At 43.5% G+C, this 23,462-nt stretch overlaps 1 long non-coding RNA gene across 1 annotated transcript in view; it reads left to right on the top strand.

Moving 5' to 3' along the window:
* The first annotated feature begins 6,172 nt into the window (after positions 1 to 6,172).
* Positions 6,173 to 23,462, top strand: part of LOC142498533 (uncharacterized) — a 148,055-nt gene continuing 130,765 nt past the window's right edge. Inside the window, exon 1 of the long non-coding RNA XR_012802459.1 lies at positions 6,173 to 6,406. This is a non-coding gene — a long non-coding RNA (uncharacterized LOC142498533). The remainder of the gene's footprint in view (positions 6,407 to 23,462) is intronic.

Genomic DNA, 23,462 nt, shown 5'->3' with positions numbered 1-23,462 from the left:
ATATATATATATATAATCACTTTTAGTGATGATTCCTCCTCCCCCTAGCCACCCAATAAATCCCTCTTTGTAGAGCAGCACAGACCCAGGAAGAATCTTGACCTGTCATAATCTCAATATATTGTATTTTTAAGACAAATGGTATCCACATTAACCTCTGAAGCACACGATTGACCATAATACTTAATATTCTCAACTATTTTCCTTACACATCCATTTTCATTGATCATTATTGACCAACGCCATAAAAAAATTCTCTATATATCAGAATTACAATTAACAAAATGGCTTAAATTGATTCAAAAACATTATAAATTAAACCACAAACATATATTCTTAAATCCTTTTTAAATGTTACCCGCCTCATTAATGGTCACTGGTAACACTCACACCAGTTTGACTGTCATACAGTATATTCCTTTAAAAACCCAGAAGTGTTTAAATATGAGGCAACGTTATCCAGGGAATAAGAAATGCTAGAACAGCAGTAATGAAACTGGTGAACTGAGAATACACATTATGATGACATTCTTCTCCATTAAAAAGGCATTCTGCTAGCAGAATTTGTGAACTGAAATCATATTTCTATATATGCATTCTATGAGCACAGTATATTGCTGAGATTGTATTAGCATATATATATATATATATATATATATATATATATATATATATATATATATATATATATATATATATATATATATATATATTATATTTAGGATTTCTAGCTTTGGTGCTATATATAAAGAAATATATAGTGACGCCAAACAAAGAATTACACACAGTTTGTGAAAATATAGTAAGTGTAGTATTCTACAGTATGTATGGGCACAAAGTGCCTAGTAAGTGAAAAATATATGTTCACAAAAAAAAAAAATATATGTATGTGTGTGTAACGGGTATTCCACCCCACCCAATCGCAGGTATAGTGTGGGTGCGGAGAACATACAGTGTTACCAGGTGTGGTGTGTTACCTGTTGGCTCACAGGAGGGCTGAGCTTCCGCCACGGGGAACCTGGGGCAATTATATTAGGAGTAACCTTGTACTCGGTGCAGCGCCTCCACCTGCGATGGTTCCTAGCAGAGCAGGAATTGTTCCTCGCAGGACACGTACAATAACCACATACACTGTATGTATAATAACCAATGACTTTTACTGATGAGCATATGAACCAATAACAATACACATAATATTGGGTGTCCCTCTCTAGAGGAGACACTGAGTGACCTGACACATATAACTCTCCCACCTTCACCAGGTGATCCCACCCCGTGTCCAGTAATCCCCACACAATGTCCAGCACTCTATAGAGAGCGGTTATGTGTGACTGCGCAGTCACTAAGTAAACTACTAGGCCTGTTGGTGCACATGTAGATCAGAGTTACCTGCCGAGCACTCCAGTGCTCGGGCCTGCAACGGACTTCACAAAGGATCTGCCGCTTGGTGATTTCCGTCTGATCCTGTGGTTCTTTGTCCGGGGTCCGCCAGGGGCGATCCCACCCTGGAGATAGTCTCTGTCTCTGGGCACAGACTTGAGCCCAAGTCTTCTCTCGGGAAGCGCAGCGTCCGCTGTGTCCCTATCTAACACTAGTGCTACTGTGACAGGATCCCTAACCTAGGGCCTGTCCCTGTAGCACCACAAACTGGGGAGTGAGGACCTCTCTGGGACCTAAGGGGTTACTAGCCTGCTCCGCTCTCCTAACTCTTCCCAGTCCTGACTCTAACTAATACTCCCAGAGCCTGCAGCAACGCACTGCAACCTGCTGGGTGCATACAGCAACTTGCTGCACAACCACTGTGCTTTCTTGTCAGGCCTCACAGCACTGCCAGCCGTGACCATGACAAGACAGCACTCACACACTCACTAAGGGCAGGATCCCTATCTTGGGCCGTCCCTTAGCAATTACCCACTAGCCTGGTGGGGATTTGGGGCCTACCTGGGATGTGGGGGACCTTACGCGTTGCAGGAGCTTCACTCGCTCTCTGCACCCTTCCTTCCCCTTCTGCTCCCCAGCTCCAACTAACATAAGTGACAGGGTCCCTAACCTGAGGGCTGTCCCTGGCAACACTCACTCTATTGGGTGAGTCAGGGCTATCTCGGGCCTTGGGGGTTGCTGGCCTAGTACAGGGAGTCACTGATTCCTGTACCCTACCTCCTTCCCTTGGCTGCTCCTGGCTCTGACTAACTGCGTAGTCCCAAACCCACAAAATGTATCTCCTTGCTTCTGCAGAGTCATCCTCCAGCCCTATTGCCTCCCTGGGGTCATGTGGCCCTGCCCCTATGCAAAAAGAAAAGAGGCTGGGGCGCTCCCTATTTATTCAAGCTTGTAATACTGCCTGTGAGGTAATGTATAACCAAAGAAAGGGTAGTGTATACTTGCCCTTGTTGTTTTCTGCAGCTGGACCAGTAGAGAAGATGAAGCCCGGAATCTTCTTGTAGCAGCAGTGGAAATGGAGGGTTGGTCAGCGCACGGGATTTTGCTCAGAGATTGAGATAGAACAATGAGAAACACGGAATTAGTGTTTTGAGTAGGCAAACAGAACAATGAATAGTTAAAAAAAATTAAAAAAAATTAAAATTGTGTGGTTGTTTAACAGTTTGTGTGCAATGCGGCAATGCTGTTGGAGATAAATGTGTGATAATGCTAACATCAATTGTGTGTATACAAGACTGGAACTATAGAGCGTATAATTCGACTTGGGGGTAAGTGAAATAAATATGTGTGATAGATATGGGTGACTAGCGGGCTTCTATATGCTTGGATAGCCTGCTGTTGATCAGGGGTTAATGGGGTAATGCAACTGGCTCGCAGAGTCTAATGTGCAGTCCTTCCCTCAGGGAGTACTGCCAGAAAAACGGTGGATCTGTTAGCTTTCTCACCCTCCCAATGGAGGCAGTATGTGAGTTGCTTCTCTCCCAGGTGCCCAAATTGGAAAAAATGGGCCGAACTCGGTGAGTAAGCAGATAAGATTTATTAAAGTGCAAAGACAGTAAAATAACACTCACGATACAGTTTAAAACAGCCCAGCGTCAGCCCGATCCATCCGGTGGTATCCTTCTCTCCAGTGTGACTCCCGCGATCGCGTCCGACAGCGGGACCGGAAGAAGAGGTCTTCCCGGATGTCAGCAGGCTGGCTGGGTCCTTCGCTCAATGGGCTCCGGCATCCGGAAGACCTCTTCTTCCGGTCCCGCCGTCGGACGCGATCGTGGGAGTCACACTGGAGAGAAGGATACCACCGGATGGATCGGGCTGACGCTGGGCTGTTTTAAACTGTAGCGTGAGTGTTATTTTACTGTCTTTGCACTTTAATAAATCTTATCTGCTTACTCACCGAGTTCGGCCCATTTTTTCCAATTTGGGCACCTGGGAGAGAAGCAACTCACATACTGCCTCCATTGGGAGGGTGAGAAAGCTAACAGATCCACCGTTTTTCTGGCAGTACTCCCTGAGGGAAGGACTGCACATTAGACTCTGCGAGCCAGTTGCATTACCCCATTAACCTCTGCCCCTATGCACCCTGGGGGCTGACAGTCTTGCACTGCACTGTGCATGCCCCTGAGGAAGGTCCCATTCTGTAGGACCGAAACGTTGGGTTTCTGGATGTATTTTTGCTTTCACTAATACACTTTGATTTTCAACACTGAGTGCTGTCTCTTGTTTACCAATCCTTGGAACGGTAACGTATAACTACATTCTCTATATGGGACGTGCACCTGTGGCTTACCAGCACCTATTGGAGTGCCAACTGCCTTATCTGACTATATATATATATATATATATATATATAGTGTGTTCGACAAACCTATACATTTGCTCGCCCCGGGCGAGTAAATATTGGCCCAAGCAGCACACGTTCGGTACTAGGTGGTGAGTAGATTTTTTTTTTGTGTGGCGAGTAGATTTTTTTGGTGATTTGTCAACCACTGTATATATATATATATATATATATATATATATATATATATATATATATATATATATATATATATATATATATATACTGCAGCACTCTCCAATAGATGATAATAGTTGAATGAAACATCAGGCAACCAATGTACCCCAAAGCAATGTATGTTTCGGACCAACACAGTCCTTTCTCAAGCTCTTAATATATATTTTTGTGTTTGAGTGCACCCTGCATTATATATATATACTGTATCAAAACACAAAAAGAAGAAAACCCATATAAAGTACTCTGATAAGTAATGAATATACAAAAATGTTTATTAAAACTTTTTCATATGTGTGCTTCCCAGACCTGCAGGTCATTACTTTCAATAGGAACTAACTAGATCTCATTGTCATGCGCAGTGGAGGGGGCGGCGGCCATCTTAGGATAGTTCTACAGATGCATCCGTGGAACTACAAGTCCCAGAATCCGTAGAGAGGGGACTGTACCACATGGGACTGCCCAGCCAGTAGGATTGTAGCAATGGGGAAAACAGTATACCCTCTGCATGCAGGGTGCACACGCACCAGTCTGGACGTCGGAGGCAAAGAAGAAGGTAGTGCTTCCTGGCCTAGGCCTAGATCTTGCCCCTAGGCCCCAGTTAGGCCCTAAGCCATAGTAGAGGAGTGCTGCAGGGAAGGCCCCAGATAGGGACACTTCCCCTTACTTATATTTCTGCACCGGTTACCAGACGGCCACACGGTGCTTTGCAACCTGGGATCAAGACGCAGTACCCCAGAACATTCAGGTGAGACCCTCCGGCTGGAGCTCACCTCATGAGGAGGATCAAGACCTTTAGGAGAGAGGGGTTTGTGTTGGAGGCCCCGCTACTTGGGACCTGCTCCAACCCATCATGACAAGCAGCACCGCAGGTACCCAACATGCACCTACATCCACAGGGGGTAGCGCTACCTCACATTTGGGTGGGACTTGCTGGGACAGGACACTAGGGGTATTGGTGCACAGCACCCTCAGTACTTTGGGGGAACTGGGTTTATACTGTGGGTACAGTTGTTATCTGTTATATGTGCCAGTATGTGTGTACAGTAAACTTTAGTTACATACATTGTGTGGTGTATTACTCATTACTGTGTATTGGTTCCTGCGAGGGGTTATCCCGCCAACGCTTTGATCCCTCATAGGTGGAGGCGCTTCACGCAAGGAGAAAGAGCTCACCCCAGGCTCCCAGAGATGGAGGCATAGAGGCCTCCTGTGAGCAACGGGTACAGCAGCCCGCGTAGTTCCCATAGGCATAGAGGGCTACATACACATTTGTGTTATATTGCTTTTCTACAATTGAGGCCACATGTTCTTTTTCTTCTTGGATTCTTTTGATTTTGAGCAGTTTTTTTTAATGCATGACCGGAGAGCATTTTAAACTCTAGACTTTTGTTCATGCTTTGTAAGAAAGAAAAGATTGATGGAACAACACTGCCCTTCTCAGCAAAATATCCTCAAGGGGTGTGATGTGACCCTGGTGTTAACGGCAAGCAATGTGAATCACATTTTATTTAAATCAACACACCAAAAAGAATTTAGAGTTAAGAGACCTCCACACTGACTGTGTGATCTGGATATGCTGAAAAAGAAGGAAATATAACTACTTTAGCATTGCTTGACACCAAAAGAATATTTAATGGGAAAACCGATCTTGGAGGTTTAGGATGAGAAATCAGCTTTTTCTTGAAAGACAAATCACATTTTTTTTTGCCACTTGTGTTGGCAGGTTCTGGCCTAAATATAGCATAATTAGACTTTAGTTTACTATTTAAAACGAACGATTTCTGTTTATTGGTAGGAGATTTTGAAACGGTATATTTTTTATTGGAGCCTGACACCAAATATGAAGCATTAGCTTGAATTAGAAACGACATAAACTATCAAACGGATATATTCAAGGTAAAGTAAGACAGATTATTAAAAGATTTGTTTGATTACAAAAGGAACAGTCATCTACGGGGCAGATTCATTAAACGACTGTAGCCATGGCTAGTTCTGGCTACCCTTCTGCCCCCTCCCCCCTCCTCCCCCCTGTCATGTAAGTCCTGGTAGCTGCAGGCTGTGTCAGGCCCCCATCTTGGGTTTACCTCCAGGGGCTGCACAACACATGACACAGTACAGCCAATAGGGCTGCTAGAATCTCCTGATGGGAGATTGGAACTTTGGGTGTGCTTGAAATTTGAGCTGACAGTTAGGAGAGTGGCAGTTGGAGCTGGGACAAGGAAGGAGTAAGTTATATGTGCAGATGTCAGTGGCATCTGCATAAGTCAGATAACCCTTAGCTAGGCCCCGACTCCCACATAGTTTGATTCTGTGATAGGTACTTGCCCCTCAGATAGGGACCCTGCCCTGCTTAGCAATATTAGTGTTAGGGATACAGGGAGATGCCACATGGTGGCTGCGGCCTGTGGTCCAAGACACAGATCGCCCTACATTAATAAAGAAGCAATAGTAGGTATAAATGGCACACCACTGTTTGTAAAGAGTATATAAATATTATTTTGCTTCTGGTGCTTACCTTCCAATGGTCCCGGCGTCTCAAAGCTGGACCTGATAATAGGCACAAAATAGAGGAAAAGAAGGAGCACACAGGAGACTTGTTTTGAGTTTGAAAAAACTTCAATAAAGTATTCACAGCATCAGAGCTAATAAAGGTAACGTTTCAGGACTAATGCGTCCCTTCCTCAGACCCAGCACGGGTACAAACAATACACAGCCCCACAATAAACATTACTATATTTAATAAACAATACATAACCCACCCACCCCCTGTGCCCCCCCATAAAACATGACATTATTTGACAAACAGGGTTAATACCCCAGGCCCACGGAAGTCCCCGGTGGTCCTGACGGGTGTCCGCAGGCCCCACAGTGTACCAGTACTCCATGGACTGGGGGCCTCCGGGTGGTTCCCGCCAGGCTCCGTGGGCCTTCAGGTGGTCACTGTGGGAACCAAATGGGGTCTCCATGGGTGGGCCCGCAGGTGTCGGGGGGTGTCTGAGTCAGCCCCACAGGTGTCTGAGGGTCCTTTGTGGTTCCCACGGGGTCTGGGGCCCTCAGGTGGTCCCTGCAGGTCCGCGGTGCCATGGCACTTATGTACACCAGAAGGTCTAGAGAGTCAATTGCTGGGGCTGCTATATTTGGATACTGGGTCCACCTGGGTAAGGGCGTCTCCAATGTTCTGTCCCATTCTGTAGCAGAACAAAGGTGGCTTCTTGAAGGTTTTGCCTATTCTTTTATCCACTGCCAAAACGTGCCAATGCTTCAAGATACTGCTCCTGATGACACCAGAGGTAGTGCTGAACGTGGTATTGATGTTAAAACGGTCCAATGCATCCGTCCTGGCCACTGGTTTCAGTAGTTGATCACGGGGGGTGCCCGTAGCTCTTAACAGCGCTTCTTCCACTTCTTTGGCATCATAGCCCCTATTCAGAAACCTTAATGACATCGCTTGCAGCGCGTTCTTGCATTCCTCCTCATTGCTTGTAATTCGTTGCACCCGGAGGAACTGGGAATAAGGCAGTCCCCTTTTGAGGGCACCAGGATGATGGCTACTCACCAGCAGTAGAGTATTACGGTATGTAGATTTGTGATGTATCCTCATAAGCAAAGATGTAGGACCCTTGTACACTACTGTGTCAAGGAAAACAATATCACTGGTGTTGTATTTAACTGTAAACCTAATGTTCGAAAGTATGTTGTTGAGGTATTCCACGAACTGAAGGAGCTCATCCTCAGAGCCCCCCCCCCCCACACCATGAACACATCATCGATATATCTCAGATATGTCATAATGTGGTGTGCATAAGGGGAGTGATGCACAATGTGGGTATATATATATATATATATATATATATATATATATATATAAATATATATATATATATATATATATATATATATATATATATATATATATATATATATATATAATTTATATGCGTATATAATATATATGCATGCTTAACCAATATACAAAGAAATGGTTAAGGATATACATGCACAAATACAAATCTCACATCTCCAAATGAAAACACATCACAGCCAAATGAAAAAAAAAATAGCACATTGCAAAATAAAAACATTCTCATCTCCAAAGAAAACACAGCACCTATCCAAATCAATAACTATCAAATGGCAATAAAAACATTGCATTTTTACAATGTGTACATGCTGCAAATAATTTGTGCATCATGTACAATATGCCAAGCAATGCTCCAAATCAAATAAACTATTCCAAACAATCCTTTTTTTTTTTTTTCAAATATTTTTATTAGGCAGATATAAAATATACATACAGGGGTCAATATACACGGCCTAATACAGAAACATTTTTGTATTTTTTGGGGGGGAGAAGAGTGGCAAAACCTGTTGCCAAAAGGCGGTGGCCTTCCATAAAAGGAAAGGCCAGGGAAATAGGAAGATGGGGGAGAAGGAGGGGGTTGGGGGTTGGGGTGGTGTCTACCCTGGTCACCAAGTGTCCACATTGGGCGGACTCTTTCTAAGCACTGATTGTCACAGGCTTCCTTTTCCCGGCGTTCTATCTTCTGGGCTATACCTTGGCGAATTAGACTCGTTCTATAAAGTTATCTATGGTTCCCAGATTCTATGGAAAGCTGTTGTGTTTTGCTTAAGGAGCGCAGTTAGTTTTTCCATAAGCATCACCTCGTTTATTTATTTTTTAGCATTCCTTTTGGAGGGGGGAGCTACTTTCTTCCAGGAGGCCGCTACCTCACACCTCGCCGCTGTGAGAATAAAGGAGATTAATTTCCTTACTGGGCGGTCAATTTCTTTCATTGGCCTAGCCAGTAGGAAGGTCAGTGGATCAATAGGTAATTCAAGGTTGGTAACCTCTTTTAATAAAATTTGAACCATGTCCCAATATTTCTTAATTTCTGGACATGACCACCAGATGTGGGCCATGTCCCCCTTCTGTCCACAGCCTCTCCAACAGAGATCAGAGGATAGATTTTCTTTAGTCTCACTGGAGTGAGATACCAGTAAAACAGTATTTTATCAATATTTTCTTTGGTTGTGGTGCAAATGGAATTTCCTGAGGCTGCTTCCCAAATATCATCCCAATCCTCTCTGTTGATATTTATATTCAGGTCTGCGGCCCATTTCAGCATATAGTCATGAGTTGGAGGGTCCGCTGATGTCTCCAATTCAGTGTAGATTTTTGATATTAGTCCTTTTTGGTGAAAGCTATCTTTGCACAGTCTCTTGAACTTAGTGAGAGAGGGAAATTCTGGATTTGGGGATATTGTTTGGGGGAAATGTCTAATTTGGAGGTATTTGAATGTTTCCAAATGTGGTATATCATATTTAGCACGTAAATCTTGGTAGCTCAAGATTTTCCCTAGGCTCAGAATGTCTCCGATCGTCTTGATCCCCTTCAATTTAAATTGATCGTATAATTTAGTCGCACATCCGGGAGGAAATTTAGGATTATTAAAGATTGGCGTGAGTTGCGAGCTGGTGGAAGCAAGTCCAAATCTAGTCTTAGCTTTCAACCAGACTCCCCATGTGTGTTTCATCGCTCCCAGCTTAAATTTGTGCATATCTCCTCTATCCAAGTTCCAAAGGCATGCTGGCAGAGAAGGCATTTTAGCATATTGCGATTCTATTTCGAGCCAGCAACGCTGGTCTGGGTCAGCGTTCCACATGGCCGCTTGTTTTAGTTGGGCTGCCTGATAATATTTAGAAATATCTGGGACACCCATACCCCCCCTTGCTCTTGATGCCATCAGTACCGTTCTTGCGACTCTGGGTCTTTTGCCCCGCCAAATAAAATGAAATAGTCTATTTTGGATGTTTTTAAGTTCAGAACCAGGAACGTGGACTGGAAGTGTTTAAAAGAAATAAAGTAATCTAGGGAGTAGAGAAATCCACCCAGTGGGGAAGGGGGGAGCCAAGTAGCAGCATAGCAATGAAGAACGAGAGGCTGATGGTGCTAGCTAAAAAATGGACTTTAATGAAACAGCGTGCTGACAAGTCCTCTGACGCGTTTCAGCACACAGTGCCTTTGAAAGGCACTGTGTGCTGAAACGCGTCAGAGGACTTGTCAGCAAGTTGTCACTCAGTTGCAGGAGGGTTGGCGGCAGGAAGATCAACGCGATCATCACAGAAGCCACGGATCTACACGCTGATTCTACAACTGATTACCGGCACAGGGATCATTTCCAAGAGGGCGACGGATCTAACGAGCGATATGGGACGTCCTGCTACCATACTGCCCACTTCATACAAACCGTGAGTCTTTCCATCTCAGTGCTAATAGAGCCCATCTGGAGCCAGCTGCTGGGAAAGATTATGTGTGCATACTGGGAGCTCTAATGTATAGCCACGTGAAGTGAGTAATCAATATTTATTGACTATGTTATGGAGGTTACATACAGCAGCACCCGTGATTAATCTTCTGAGCACCTGAGGGGTTAAAACACCTTGTTTTGCCCGTGTAAACATAATCTAGGGAGTATATTCATTTTAATCGAGATCATTCTTCCAATCCAAGAAATCTGGTAACCTTCCCATTTATCCAGGTCTTTTTTATTTTTTTTCAAACAGGGATGGGTAATTGTGTTGATATAAAGATTGGTAGTTCTTTGATACATTTACTCCCAAATATTTGATGTACGAAGAACTCCATCTATAACTGAAATTCAGTTTGAGCAGTTTCACTTCTGGTTCCGAGAGGCTTAGATTGAGGGCTTCAGATTTATCGCTATTTATTTATTTTATATCCAGATATTTTGCCAAAATCTCCTAGTTCCATTTGAAGGTTAGAAGGGAAGTTTGGGGATAGGGTCAGGATAATATCGTCGGCAAATAGGGAAATTTTGTGATTTGTTTTTCCAATTTCTATGCCTTGGATATTTATGTTATTTCGTATTTTGGACGCTAGAGGTTCAATAGTGAGAGCAAAGAGGAGGGGGGATAAGGGGCAGCCCTGTCTCGTTCCGTTTTTGATTTGGAATCTTTCAGTGTTCCCTCCATGTAGTCTAACAAGGGCCGACGGGTTTTGGTAGAGCGCCCGCACACCTTCTAGATAAGAATCTTTAAAGCCAAATTTCTTCATAGTATTATCGAGAAATAGCCAATCAATTCTATCAAATGCCTTCTCAGCATCTAAACTCAGTTGCATTGCCTTGGTGCCTGTGAGGTGCACATGATCAATTATGTCAATTATCTTACGAATATTGTCCGAGGCTTGATGCCCCGAGACAAACCCCACTTGGTCCAGGTTTATTAATCTGGGTAAAATTGGGTTTAGTCTATTTGCTAGGATCTATTCCAAACAATCTTAAACTAAAAACAAAGCAAATAAACAGAAATAAATTACCATCAATAAATTAATCCAATCTAAAATCAATTACAATCCAATCAAAATCAATTACACTATTCACTATTCAAATCCTAAATATAAACCATTCTGAAAAATATTCTATTTCAAAGTAACCACCATCAAACAAAATCAAACTTCCAAAAATAAGCCACTTAAATAAACTATTGCAACCACCCTAAAAAATTACCTCGACTTAAATAAAATTTACATTACACCCACATTTGTACAACAAGCATCACATTACATTTAAAAGCCATCAAAACAAGCCAAACTAACATTTGCAAAACAAGCTTTTATTATCCCTGTATGTATGTCCATCTAGACATATATACATACATACAGGGGCAATAAATGAGCATAATTTGTTTTAAATAAAATTAAAAATAAACATACAAAACAAGCTTTTATTATTTCTGTATGTATGTATTTATATCCATAGGGGCATTAAATGGACATCCCAAACAAATCGCTGACATAAAAAATAAAAATCTGTAAAAGTAAAATAAAATACATTTCTTTTGTTTACTTACCATTAGATGACCCACTCGGCAACTCCCGGGGAACCACATGCACTCGAACCAATCCACACACAGGAACCACGTAACCATAAAATAAAAAAACATAACAATCCAAGTGTTTGTCTTCTTTCTTCTATTTGTAATCCATACCGTCACAGGGGTCTTCATCTGTCTTCTTCTTTCTTCTTCCGAGGTCTTCTTACCTTCTTGCGCCACACCCTGGTCCTCTTCTTGGGAGGGGAGGTCCTTCCTCCTCGGCGACTGGCTTAAAAATGAGATGATATAGGCTTTTATAGGCCTATGACATTACATTTTCGTCATATGGTTCCCACGGCCCTGATTGGGGGAGCTTGAATTAATAGCTGCAAGGGATATCGTAGGCATTACTGAAACATGGTGGCATGAAACTGGGTAGTTAATTTAGAGGGTTATTCCCTTTTTCCTAAGGATCAAGCAATTAGAAGAGGAGGTAGTTGAACCGGACCAAAAACCTATTATAAGAGAAGATGTTTATGAAGGCATGAACCGCTAAGGCAATGAAGGGTTAACTAACAGTGCCCGGTTTATTGTGGGTAGCAGGGGAGGGTGAAGGGGGTATTTGTCCCTTGGGGGGTGTTTCGGACATGCGTAGGGAAGGGGGGGGGGTTTGCAGGTGGTTAACCCCTTCATTACCTTAGCGGTTAAGCGATGATGTCACATCCTTTTTACTCATGGAATATATTATATGGTACAGGAACCAATGGGATTGTATTCAATCCCATTGACTGTAATACCACGTGATTTGAGCCATGTGGTTTTAAGGATGTGACGTACCTCACTGGTAGATTATGTCACATCCTGGATATCTGGATAATAGTAATTTTGCCCAATACTGTACTGTATGTGTTGGTGGGTGGAGCGCTGTTTGTGGTAATGTACCTGCGCTCCCCTTATTTTTTTCTTCATTTCTTATATCCTCTTGGGGATCCCGAAAAGATCCTTGGGGTTGAGCAGCAGAAATTGGACTCTGCAGTAGTGTACCATTATATGGGTGCATGTAGGAGTCCTCTATTACGGTAGTATCACACCCGTTTTTATTGATGTTCACCATTTTATAGAGGGAGCGCATTAGTACTTTCTGCGTGCCATCACATGGTACTATAACTAATCGGATTGTGAGATATGCCTGTGAGGCATCACATGATACACCCCCAATCCAATTGGTTGAAGTACCATGTGACACCTTCCATTTTTTAAAAGTATGTAACATCACTTTAAAAGGGATGATGTAACATCCTTTAAAAAAAAATGGCTGCCATCACATGGTACTTCAACCGGTCAGATTTGGGGTGTACCACGTTGTATATCTCACAATCCAATTAGTTGAAGTACCATTTGATGGCAGCCATTTAAAAAAAAAAGCATGTGACATAATCCTTTTAAGATGATGGAAGCTGTCACATTGTAATTTAAACAATGTGATGGCAGCCATTTTTTAAAGGATGTGATGTACGTCTCTTTAAGATGACGTCACATCCTTTAACATCCTATACCAATTGACACTGAAATGTGACATCAGAGGCCTTGTATAAAGCCTGTCCCGTCTTATTTGAGCTTAAGAAGTCGACGAGACAACATCCGCCTATTGGATTACAAGTAAAGAAGACAGAAGAGAAGAATGAAGAAAGAAGAACTCACCGGTTAGGCGTCTCTTAGATCAAGATTTGATCATGGACTTCTTTGCATCGGATATTGAGGATCATTGCGTCGAGGGTCAAGAGTTGGTGCTCACGTAGGACGAGGGTGAAGACATCAATGGTAAGAAAAACATTGATGGTATTTCATTTAATTGTGTATTTTGTTTTTTTTAGGTTGCCCATAAACTGTCTATGCCCTTTTAGATCTTTGGATAAATACAGTGGCAGGCAATCTATTTTTTGGCAAATGCTTGTTTTTATTAGTTATGTTTTGAATTTTTGGTTCTTGTTTTTATTTAATTGTTTTGTATTTTTAGGGCTTTTTAAATGTAATTGTTATGTATTTTTAGGGCTTGTTTTTATTTAATTGTTGTGTAGTTTTGGTGCTTGGTTTATTTAATTGTTGTGTAGTTTTGGTGCTTGGCTCTATTTAATTTTGTGTTTTTGGTCCTTGGTTTGATTTCATTTTGTATTTTTGGTGCTTGGTTTGATTTAATTGTTATGTATTTTTGCTGCTTGGATTGATTTCATTGTGTATTTTTGGTGCTTGGTTAGATATAATTGTTGTGTCTTTTTGGTGCTTGTTTTTTTTTTTAGGTTGCCCATTTACTGCCATAGTGGCAAATCATCCCCATATTATGTGGGCATGGTGTAGCACTGTGTAAATCGATGGGTAGAGGGTAGTTGCCCCAGGAAGGGTGGTTCGGTGTCCCGGGTGGGTAGCGGAGGAGGGGAGCTTACCCCTTAATTACTATAGCGGTTACTAACCGCTAAGGTGATTAAGCAGTTAGTGGCCATTAGTTTATTTTTTGATTGTGCTCACGGAGGACATGGAAGCGGAGGACAGTGATGAGGATGGCCTTCATCCTGGCATAGGTAAGTAGAATTTTTATTTACATTATGCTGGCTGGATAATGTTTTATTTTTAATGGGCAAATTAGCTATTATCCAGATCTGGATAATAGTAATTTTGCCCATTACTATACTCTATGTGTTGGTGTGGGGATGTTTATGTCTACTGGGTGGGTAGTGGCAAGGGTTAACCCCTTCATTACCTTAGCGGTAGTAACCGCTAAGGTAATGAAGGGGTTAACTCCTCCCGCACCCTCCCGCAAGGCCTAAACCAACCATGGGCGAAATACCACCTTCACCCACCACCGCTACCCCCAATAAATGGGAAATAGTATTTAACCTATTCATTGCCTTAGCGGTTAGCCACTAAGGTAATGAAGCTGCCTGTAAATGTATTTTTATTGCATTGGATAGAGGCCGGGGTCTTTGGAGCTATTATTAATGTGTATCATCTCCGGACACTCCCGGCTTCAATCCGATGCAATACAAATACATTATTTTTCTATGTCCTACTCGCAAATTCCATCTCGCCACACTTTGGGTGACGAGATGAAATTTGCGAGTTGCCTGCTAGCTGAGAGCCTCGACGAGATTCTCGTAGCTACTAGAATAAGGTGATTTTAGAAAAAATGCAAGTTGGAGCTCTTTTCGAGCTCCTGCTTGGTGTGTTTGGGCCGCGGCTTTACTGCTTGGGAAAGAGCACTTCCGAAACTAGTTTGGCAGGTCATCGGAGCTTTCTGAATAGAAAACTTGCCAAATCGTTCGGGAACTGCTCAAAAACCTTGATGAGTTAGTTATCAAAGTTTATAGAATAGGCCCCTAAGTCTCTTTCATATTTCAGGCTTTGGGTGGAGTAAGCACCACCTTCCTGTCATTCCGCTTCAAAGCAATCTAGGCAGATTGGTTGATAAACCATGTGGCGTCTCAATTTTTATAGACGCGGTTTAAATGATGCAATTTGTAATATAGAATAATGATTTTTCGCTAGTTTTAATCTGCTACTTAAAACATGACTAACCTTGCGGTTTTACAAGAACAAACTCACAGCTACTAGAATATTTTCCCTTTAGACGATAAGCTCTTCGGGGCAGGTACTCTTATACAGACTTTAATGTCTGTAGCACGTATTCCCATCTCATATTATTTTGTCATGTGTATTACTGCTGTCAGGTGCTATATACATGGATGGCGTTATACAAATAAAGATATACATACATGTGCAAATTGTGTCATTTTGACCCTGTGTGCAATAAACTACAAATAACTAGTTGATTTGAAGGGTAGTGGGAGGTTGGGGAACAGCGGATTGACTCCAAGAAAATGGGGATTGCTGCTTGTAAGGAACTAAAACACTATTCACTTGTGCTGACAGTGTATGCAGCACTGTACATAGAATTTTTGCAGGTACAGTATGAGTCTCTGCCCCGTAGAGCTTACAATATATTGTTGGTGCCTAAGGCACAGGGAAATAAAGTGACTTGCCCAAGGTCACAAGGAGCTGACACTGGGATTTGAACCAGGCTCCCCTGCTCCAAATGGTGTCATTGCTTTCAGAGCCAGTGGCTTACTCTTTACTCACTGAGTCACTCCTTCAGTCAAATCGTAATATACACTTCAAAGATTAGTTTAAAGATGATCATTTATCTCAGTCATCGATATTCAATCTGCTGTAATTAGCTGAAGAGTCAGAGTTTCAACCAAAGGCAGTGAAGCACTCATCAACTCTGACACACAGCCAGAAATATGTGCAATAGGTACAGAGGTTTTTAATACTGTTAGTTTTTGACATTCAAAAAAGGTACAGTACCTAAGCAATAGATACAGTGGGAGGCTACTAGAACTTTGAAATATAATATGTGTATTTATCATCACTTAAGAGTATTAGTTATAAATATTTAATAGTTCATTTAACTGCACTCTGAAATACTTTTATATTAACAAATACAGTAGTGTAAATAAAATCATGTTTATCCCATTAATGCAATTATAAAAAAAATAAAAGGTGAAATGATTAGAGAAGACAGTTATCTGCTGAATACTCAAAGACCAAATAAACAAGTCTTATGGACAGGCAAATGTAATTAAAAAGAGAACTGCATGTAAAAAAAGGAAAGTAAAGGATTAAAAACAATCCCTCCGGCATCCAGATTGTAATCAAGCAAACCCCCAGTGCATAATAGCAGACAATTATTTATGTCTAGCACTTGTTCATCAAGGCATTTTATGTTAAACCCTGTTTTCCACGGAGGATAACGAGATCCAGATTAAAAATCCAAAGCAAAATCTATTTAAAAAAAAAATCATTTTTATTGACAAGCTTTGCAGATGGTACATCTGTGTCATACATTATTACGATGCCGGTCTATACAAACAGTGGAAACAAGGCAGGTTATGCTAGGTGTTGCTAAATGTAGCAGATATTACACCAATAGTAGATAACGTATACAGTACAGGTCAATATATAAAATTGAAACAAGCTGTGTTATTCAGAGTTTAAAAGCACAAAATTGTGCACTTTAAAAGTCGCTTTTTTAATTGTATGCATATTATTTGGATAACATAAGAAGCTTAAACAGGTGAACAAAGAGATAATCTAAATAAGAATGTGAGCCCAGGCTAGTAATGATAGTGTTGGAAGATAGAGGGCTAGATGGCAGGGCAGAACATATCTTGATGTAAAAGAACAGATTAAAATAAATTGAATATCAAACTCTCAAAAAGAGCCCTCTGGGCAAAGCATGCATAGAAATTATTTCAGTAATTAAGGCAAGGAGTAGCAGCAAATGTACAGTAGGCAAGATTACCCCAAAATTCAGCATTGCTGAAAAAGTGAGATAATATTCCAGGGTAAAAGCAACATTAAGAATTCAGAATCAGCTGTAAAAAAAAATCTGGATAATTTCCAACGTCAGGGGCAGTATGTTAAGACCATAAGCCTTTTCAGGGTATTCTACAGAGGATGTCGAGGTACACAATTAAGCCCAATGGCAACTTTTAATAGATTTTTGGCAAAATATATTTCTACCCTGTATCTTATATATGTAGCCAGGTCTCCCCAGCCTGTCAGCACCCCCCTCACCTTACTGACGATCGCGGGTGCAGCCGAGTCAAATGGCGGCACCGCGCGGCGATCTCAGGGGTGAGGGCGGTCAGGCCCCGGCTCGGGAGTTGCCAGGGACGCGTGCGGCCGGTTGCCAAGGCCGCACGCGCTTTACAGGGCTCCCGGCGCTCTCGGAGCCGGGTTGTAAGGGCGCCGCCATGTTGCGCCGGTTCGCGCATGCGCAGTAGGTCCCAGGCGGCCCAGATAGCTCGCGCATGCGCAGGGAGGCTGCGAGAGGCAGGGAACAGTTGCGTGAGGGCAGGGAAGGCGCAGGAGAGTCGCGCGAGAGTAGGGATAGCTAGTGAGAGGTTGTGGCGACCATTAGGGCTTAGTGTAGGCAGAGGGAAGGCGCGCACGCGGCCCCAATGTTATTGTAAGTGCCCCGGGACTACAATTCCCATTGTGCTTAGCGAGGGAGGCACCAGGTGCCTCATAGGAGCCAATAGGGCTGCAGGACTGCCCTGGATAGATTGGATACATTTCGCGGGCAGAGAGCTGCGTAGTCAGTCAGAGCAAAGTCAGAGGAAGGAGCAGACAAGGGAAGGAGGTAGGGTGCAGGAGAGAGGGACTCCCCTGTATTAGGCCAGCACCCCCTTGGTCCAAGATAGCTCTGAGTTACCCTATGATAGGAGTATTGCCAGGGACTGCCTTAGAGTAAGGGACCCTGTCACTCCAGTAGTTGGAAGTCCGCAGTTAAGAGAGTTGGAGTCAGGGAGCTGTAGGGAAGGAAGGGTGCGGGGAGCGAGTGCAGCTTCTGCCCCATATAGGTACCTACACCCCAGGTAGGCCCCAACTCCCCACTAGTTGGGTGGGTAATTGCTTAGGGAGGTCCTAGATAGGGACGCGGCCCCTAGTTTGGAGTGCTGCCTTGTCAGAGTCACAGCGGGCAGTGAGGTCTGACAGGCAGGCACCTTGTTGCGCAGCACGTTGGCTGTTAGCGTTAGAGAGGCTTAGGGACGTGGGTAGTTAGGGGAGTGGGACAGGTCCTAATCCTTGAGGCCCATAGGATTATCCCAAGCCACCATAGGTTGCTGTATTATAGGGACGGCCTATAGTGCAGCACGTGCCCCTTATATAGGTAGGGACACAGAGAAGTATTGCTGTTCCTGTGAAGCGGTTGGACACACGTTGTGGTCCACAGAGACTGTTCCGGAGTGGGACCGCTCTAGCGGCCCACGTACAAGGAGTGCGGTTGAAGGATCAGAAGGAGGCATCGCCCGACTGATCCTTTGAGAAGATTGTTGCTGACCCGAGCACCGGAGTGCTCGGCAGGTATTATACCAACACATGTGCACCAACAGGCCTAGAGGTTTTTAGTGACTGCGCAGTCACCCATTGACTATCTCTGTAGGAGTACGGGACATTGGGTGGGGTTCTTGGGACACTGGGTGGGATCACCTGGTGTCGGGGAATCGTCCTGCGAGACATCACTGTTAGTGTCTCCTCGTGAGAGAGACACAGGTTATTATTCTTTGTAAGTAAAGTCGTTAGTTATATAATCACTGTGTGTGTGGTTTCTGATTGGGTTCCTATGTAGGGTCATTCTACATTTCCCTAGAATCCTACATAGGTGGAGGCGCTGAAAGAAGATACGTTCCCGAGGATTCACCCCAGGCTCTCACTAGCGGAGGCTCAGACCTCCTGTGAGCCTGCAGGTATACGCACCACACCGGTAACACCGCATGTTCTTCTCACCCACACTATATATGCGATTGGGTGGGGTGGAATACCCGTTACATATACTTCAAAGTTTTTTTTTTTTTTCTGAGAAAATATTTGTTTTTTTATTGTGGCAAAGCATCTAACTTCAGCATTCTAAAAAAAAAATATGTGCAACCACCATAGTGTATTATTTAATGTAAACAAAGTTTAAACCAGCATAAAAAACTTGAGGTAACACACTCACAGCCATCAAAATTGTGCATTGCGAGTTGTAATAACTCAAATCGATGCTGTCATCTCTGGGGAAGCTTCTCCCCAAGACCGTCACGTCTGCTGAATCCTGTGTAGATTCTGGCAGCTGACGTTGCCTGCAATCAAGCTTCTTGGTGTAATAATGATCGTCTCAACGTCTCTAGTCTGGTAATCCTCTCTCACAAGACTACAAGAACAAACTAATTCCACTTAGTTCGAAATGCAGACAGTTTCAGAGGGGGTCCCTTCACAGAGTTCAGAGCAATCAGCTGGACAAGTAACGAGGTAACTGGTTTACATGTCCAGCTGACCGCTTTGAACTGTGACAGTCTTGGTGAGAAGCTTCCCCAGAGGACAGCACATACAGTGCCCTTTGGCACTTACTTGGTGTCACCCTCCTCCTCCAAATTCATTTGATGCATGCCATCACATTGCCATGGCAATGTGACGCCTTGTGACGTCATGTTGCCGCAGCGCAAGCGCTAATCGCGCATGCGCACGAGGGGTAATAAGTGCAAATCATGTATGTGCACGAAGGGTGGCAAGCGCCGATCACACATGCGCACAAGGTTTGGTAAGTGCCAATAGTGCATGTGAGGGTGGCAAGCACCGATGTATGCCGTCCAAAAATGTTGACGCCCGGGCCTATCGGGCCTTATGGGAAATCGGCTACTGATCACATATTTGAGTTATTACAACTCGCACTGCACAATTTTGATGGCTGTTTGTGTGTGTTGCCTCAAGTTTTTTTATGCTGTTTTTAACTTTTTTACATTAAATAATACACTATGGTGGTTACCCTTTTTTTTTTTTTTTTTTTTTTTTGTTTTTTTAGATTCTTTTCCACCAACACGGAGGTCCAGCTGAGCTGAGCCTTCCTAAAAATGCAGCACCTTCATTGGAACCCTTTGGACGTTTTGTGGTTTACACCTAATTATTTTACATTTCTTGCTATTCATGCACGTTTTAGTTCTAGAGTGTGATGTTCAGATCCAAGTACTAATGCTTTACACTTATATTAGCATATTTTTTTTAATTACATATCACTTTTAGTTTATTGAGCGCACTTAGTTTAGAGGTTAATTTATAGGATTTTCTACTTCAGCATTCTAGTTTGCCTTCACAGTATTGAAAAATAAATAAAAAAGCTGGACTAGTAAAAAAAATTAAAAATCCCAACACTATTGTATTAACCATTTGCTAGCCTTAATGGTCACCTGGTATTTACAATATTGGTATTTGCAATGTTGCTCTTACAATCGTGTTCTTCTTAGGTCTACAAATGGAAGCATAGGTAATAATGATGGATACTGACTTTGCCCACCTACAGTAGTCTTCCCATGGTTTGCTGAAACATCTGGTGATAAAGAGATTTTAAACAAACTGCAACAGCTCTGGTACTGAAAGGGGAAAACCGATCAATTTTTTTTATTCCTCTCCATGTATTTCAATTGTTTGTACTTGTCTCCATTTAGAATGAGAGGAAAGGTTAAAAGCTATTATATAGGCCACAATATAAGAGATGAAAACACAGTCTGATTCTCTTTATGATCCAGCTATTCCAAGATGTAATTCTAATGTCAAGACCTTCCGGTGAAAATAATAAGAACACGGTAACAATAAAAAAAACACATTAGAGACAGCCACAAGGGCTTTCAAATAATAATAATCTCAATGTTGAGTAATCATTACTTGTCTTCTCTAGCAGAACTAGTGGAAATAGTTGCAAGTAAGCCCTTCTCTGCCACCTTTGGACTTACAATAGTCTCTTTAACTACATAAGGATTTGTCATAAATTGCCATACTGTTTAATGGAACACATGGGAGGTCTTTACAGTATGTATACTCACTTGGACTAGCGTAGTATAAGCTCGGGGAAACCCTTGGTGGGTCCTGACTTCAAGGGGGCATGCAAGGTCCTATTTGAAGAAATTGACCAGTACTGTAGATTAGTGAAAATTTGGGTAGGTTCTGCAGCAATATTGTTAGTTTAACTATTTGCTCTGGTTGCTTTGCTCTGTCTTTCAATGTACTGTATATACAGTATGTGTTCCAGCGGTCATATGTTCTGTATCTATCATTATGTATGTGTAACGGTTTTTCTGGCCCGGCCTGACCCACCCAATCTCACATTGGCCCCTGTGGTCTAACCGGACCCCATTACAGTGTGAATATGTCATATGGTGCACCTGCTGGCTACAGGACTCCTGAGTCTCCCGCATGGTGGTGTGTGGGGAGAACCCGTCAGACAGGCAGCTGAGGTAGTGTGCTGAGACTCACCTAGTTCCAGTGCAGCGCCTCCACCTCACCAGGGTCCCTGCGTCCGCAAGGGGATGATCCTGGCGAGGAACTCCTCCGTGGTGCTCCTCTCTGTACACTCATTCTTGATAGATACACGAGAGGGTTTCTGGCTGAACTCATCTTTATTGACACGGCAGGGCAACTGCCCTCCACAAGGAGTATCTTCAGCCGCTCATCTCGCCAGTGCTCCCTTTAGTTAGGTATGTCACCCAGATCAGGGATTCACTATTCCCGCAGGAATCACTGTCCTGTGCCAGGTCCCTGGACACAGCCTCCCATGGAGTTACTATAACATAACTGACACTCTGATAGAACTTTAACTCCTTCCTCAGCTCTGACAAGAGCTTTCCAGCAACACTCACAGAACTCAGAACTAACCAGCAACTAGAACTCCTCCCAGACTTGAACTAACTTTAGAACACAGTGCTGTGCCTTATGTAAGCTTCTGAGGCTGACACATCTCTGACATCACTAACCATGGAGTCAGAGCATGTGACCAGTCCCAGCCATACACAGAGCACCCCACCAGGGTGTGAGGGGAAACCTCCATAATTACTGCTGGCATGCCCACACTTACCAGGCCTTACTGCCAACAGGAGAGATGACTGTAGGCATTTTACATGACCGCTACATTCTCCCCCTGGTGAATCCCATCGTCCACGCTGGGACCTAAATTTGTATACCTCTTTCCAGGAAACACTGTAACGGAAAACATAATTAACATCACACAAATTTCCTCATAATACAGTACATATGAATACAGTCATCCGCCAAGCCCGCCCCGACCAGCAGCCACGAACCCGCGTAATGTCTCAGTACCCCCTTAATAATAGTGATCTGGGTCAGGTTTCCTCACTTCCCGGTTACCCATATCCAGGACCGTAACATAATAATGCCTAGGTGATCCTCTCTCTGGCACATAGGTCACCCTATGTTTGTGAACATTTCTCCCTATGCTCCACACTCGCATCAGGGTGTCTATCCTTTCTTCCGCCTTCTTACCTACAATGTCACTCCCCCTATTGGCTAAATACAGCTCTATAGTTTCTTGGAGCCACGTTTCCCTATTGTCCTCAATTTCATCCATCAGGGGCTCCGGAACATAGGGATACTCCAACCCATGGGATTTTTTATATTTGACTATTATAGCCCTCTCCGCCCTACTGACCCTGGTCAGATCAGCATTACCTGCCCTCCCAGGTAACACCCATGATAGGGGCTCATCATGATCTACTGGATCTGACAGTGTGTCGGGACCCATGGGCGCTATGTCTCTACGCTCCAGCTGGAACCACCTATCCTGTAATTCCCTGTCCCTCTGCTCTGGTGTAAACTCTCCCTCTTTCCACCAGAAATCTACCACGTCCTCCCGCCGGATGAGGAACCGAGTACGGTCCATCCACGCGGAGTACCCCTCAAATAGTGGAGCCCACCACCTGGTCTCCTTAAAGGGATTAGGCCCTGGTTCCCGGTCGTCATCAAACGAAAATACCCCTGACGACCTTGTGGATCGCGAGTTGAACCACCTCGAGGACCCCGGAGCCTTTACTGCCGGTTGGGGTGCTGTATCCGCCACCCTCAATTCCCCTCCTCCCCGTGAATCACCTTCCGTAGCTCCACTGAGCTGCCTCTCCCCAGTCCGTTTTTCCTCCCCCCCCAAAGGTATGTCCACAAGTTCCAAGCTGGGCGGTGAACCCGGTGACCGTGTGATAGGGGTAGGGGCATTAGCTAGGGCATGGGGTTGGGTATAGGGGCATGGGACGGGACCCCACGGGGTTACGACCCGCTCCTGGCTGTCCGT

The sequence above is a fragment of the Ascaphus truei genome, chromosome 7 (assembly GCF_040206685.1).
Source record: "Ascaphus truei isolate aAscTru1 chromosome 7, aAscTru1.hap1, whole genome shotgun sequence".
In the NCBI taxonomy this organism is placed as follows: Eukaryota; Metazoa; Chordata; class Amphibia; order Anura; family Ascaphidae; genus Ascaphus; species Ascaphus truei.
This window is presented reverse-complemented; position numbering and strand designations above follow the sequence as displayed.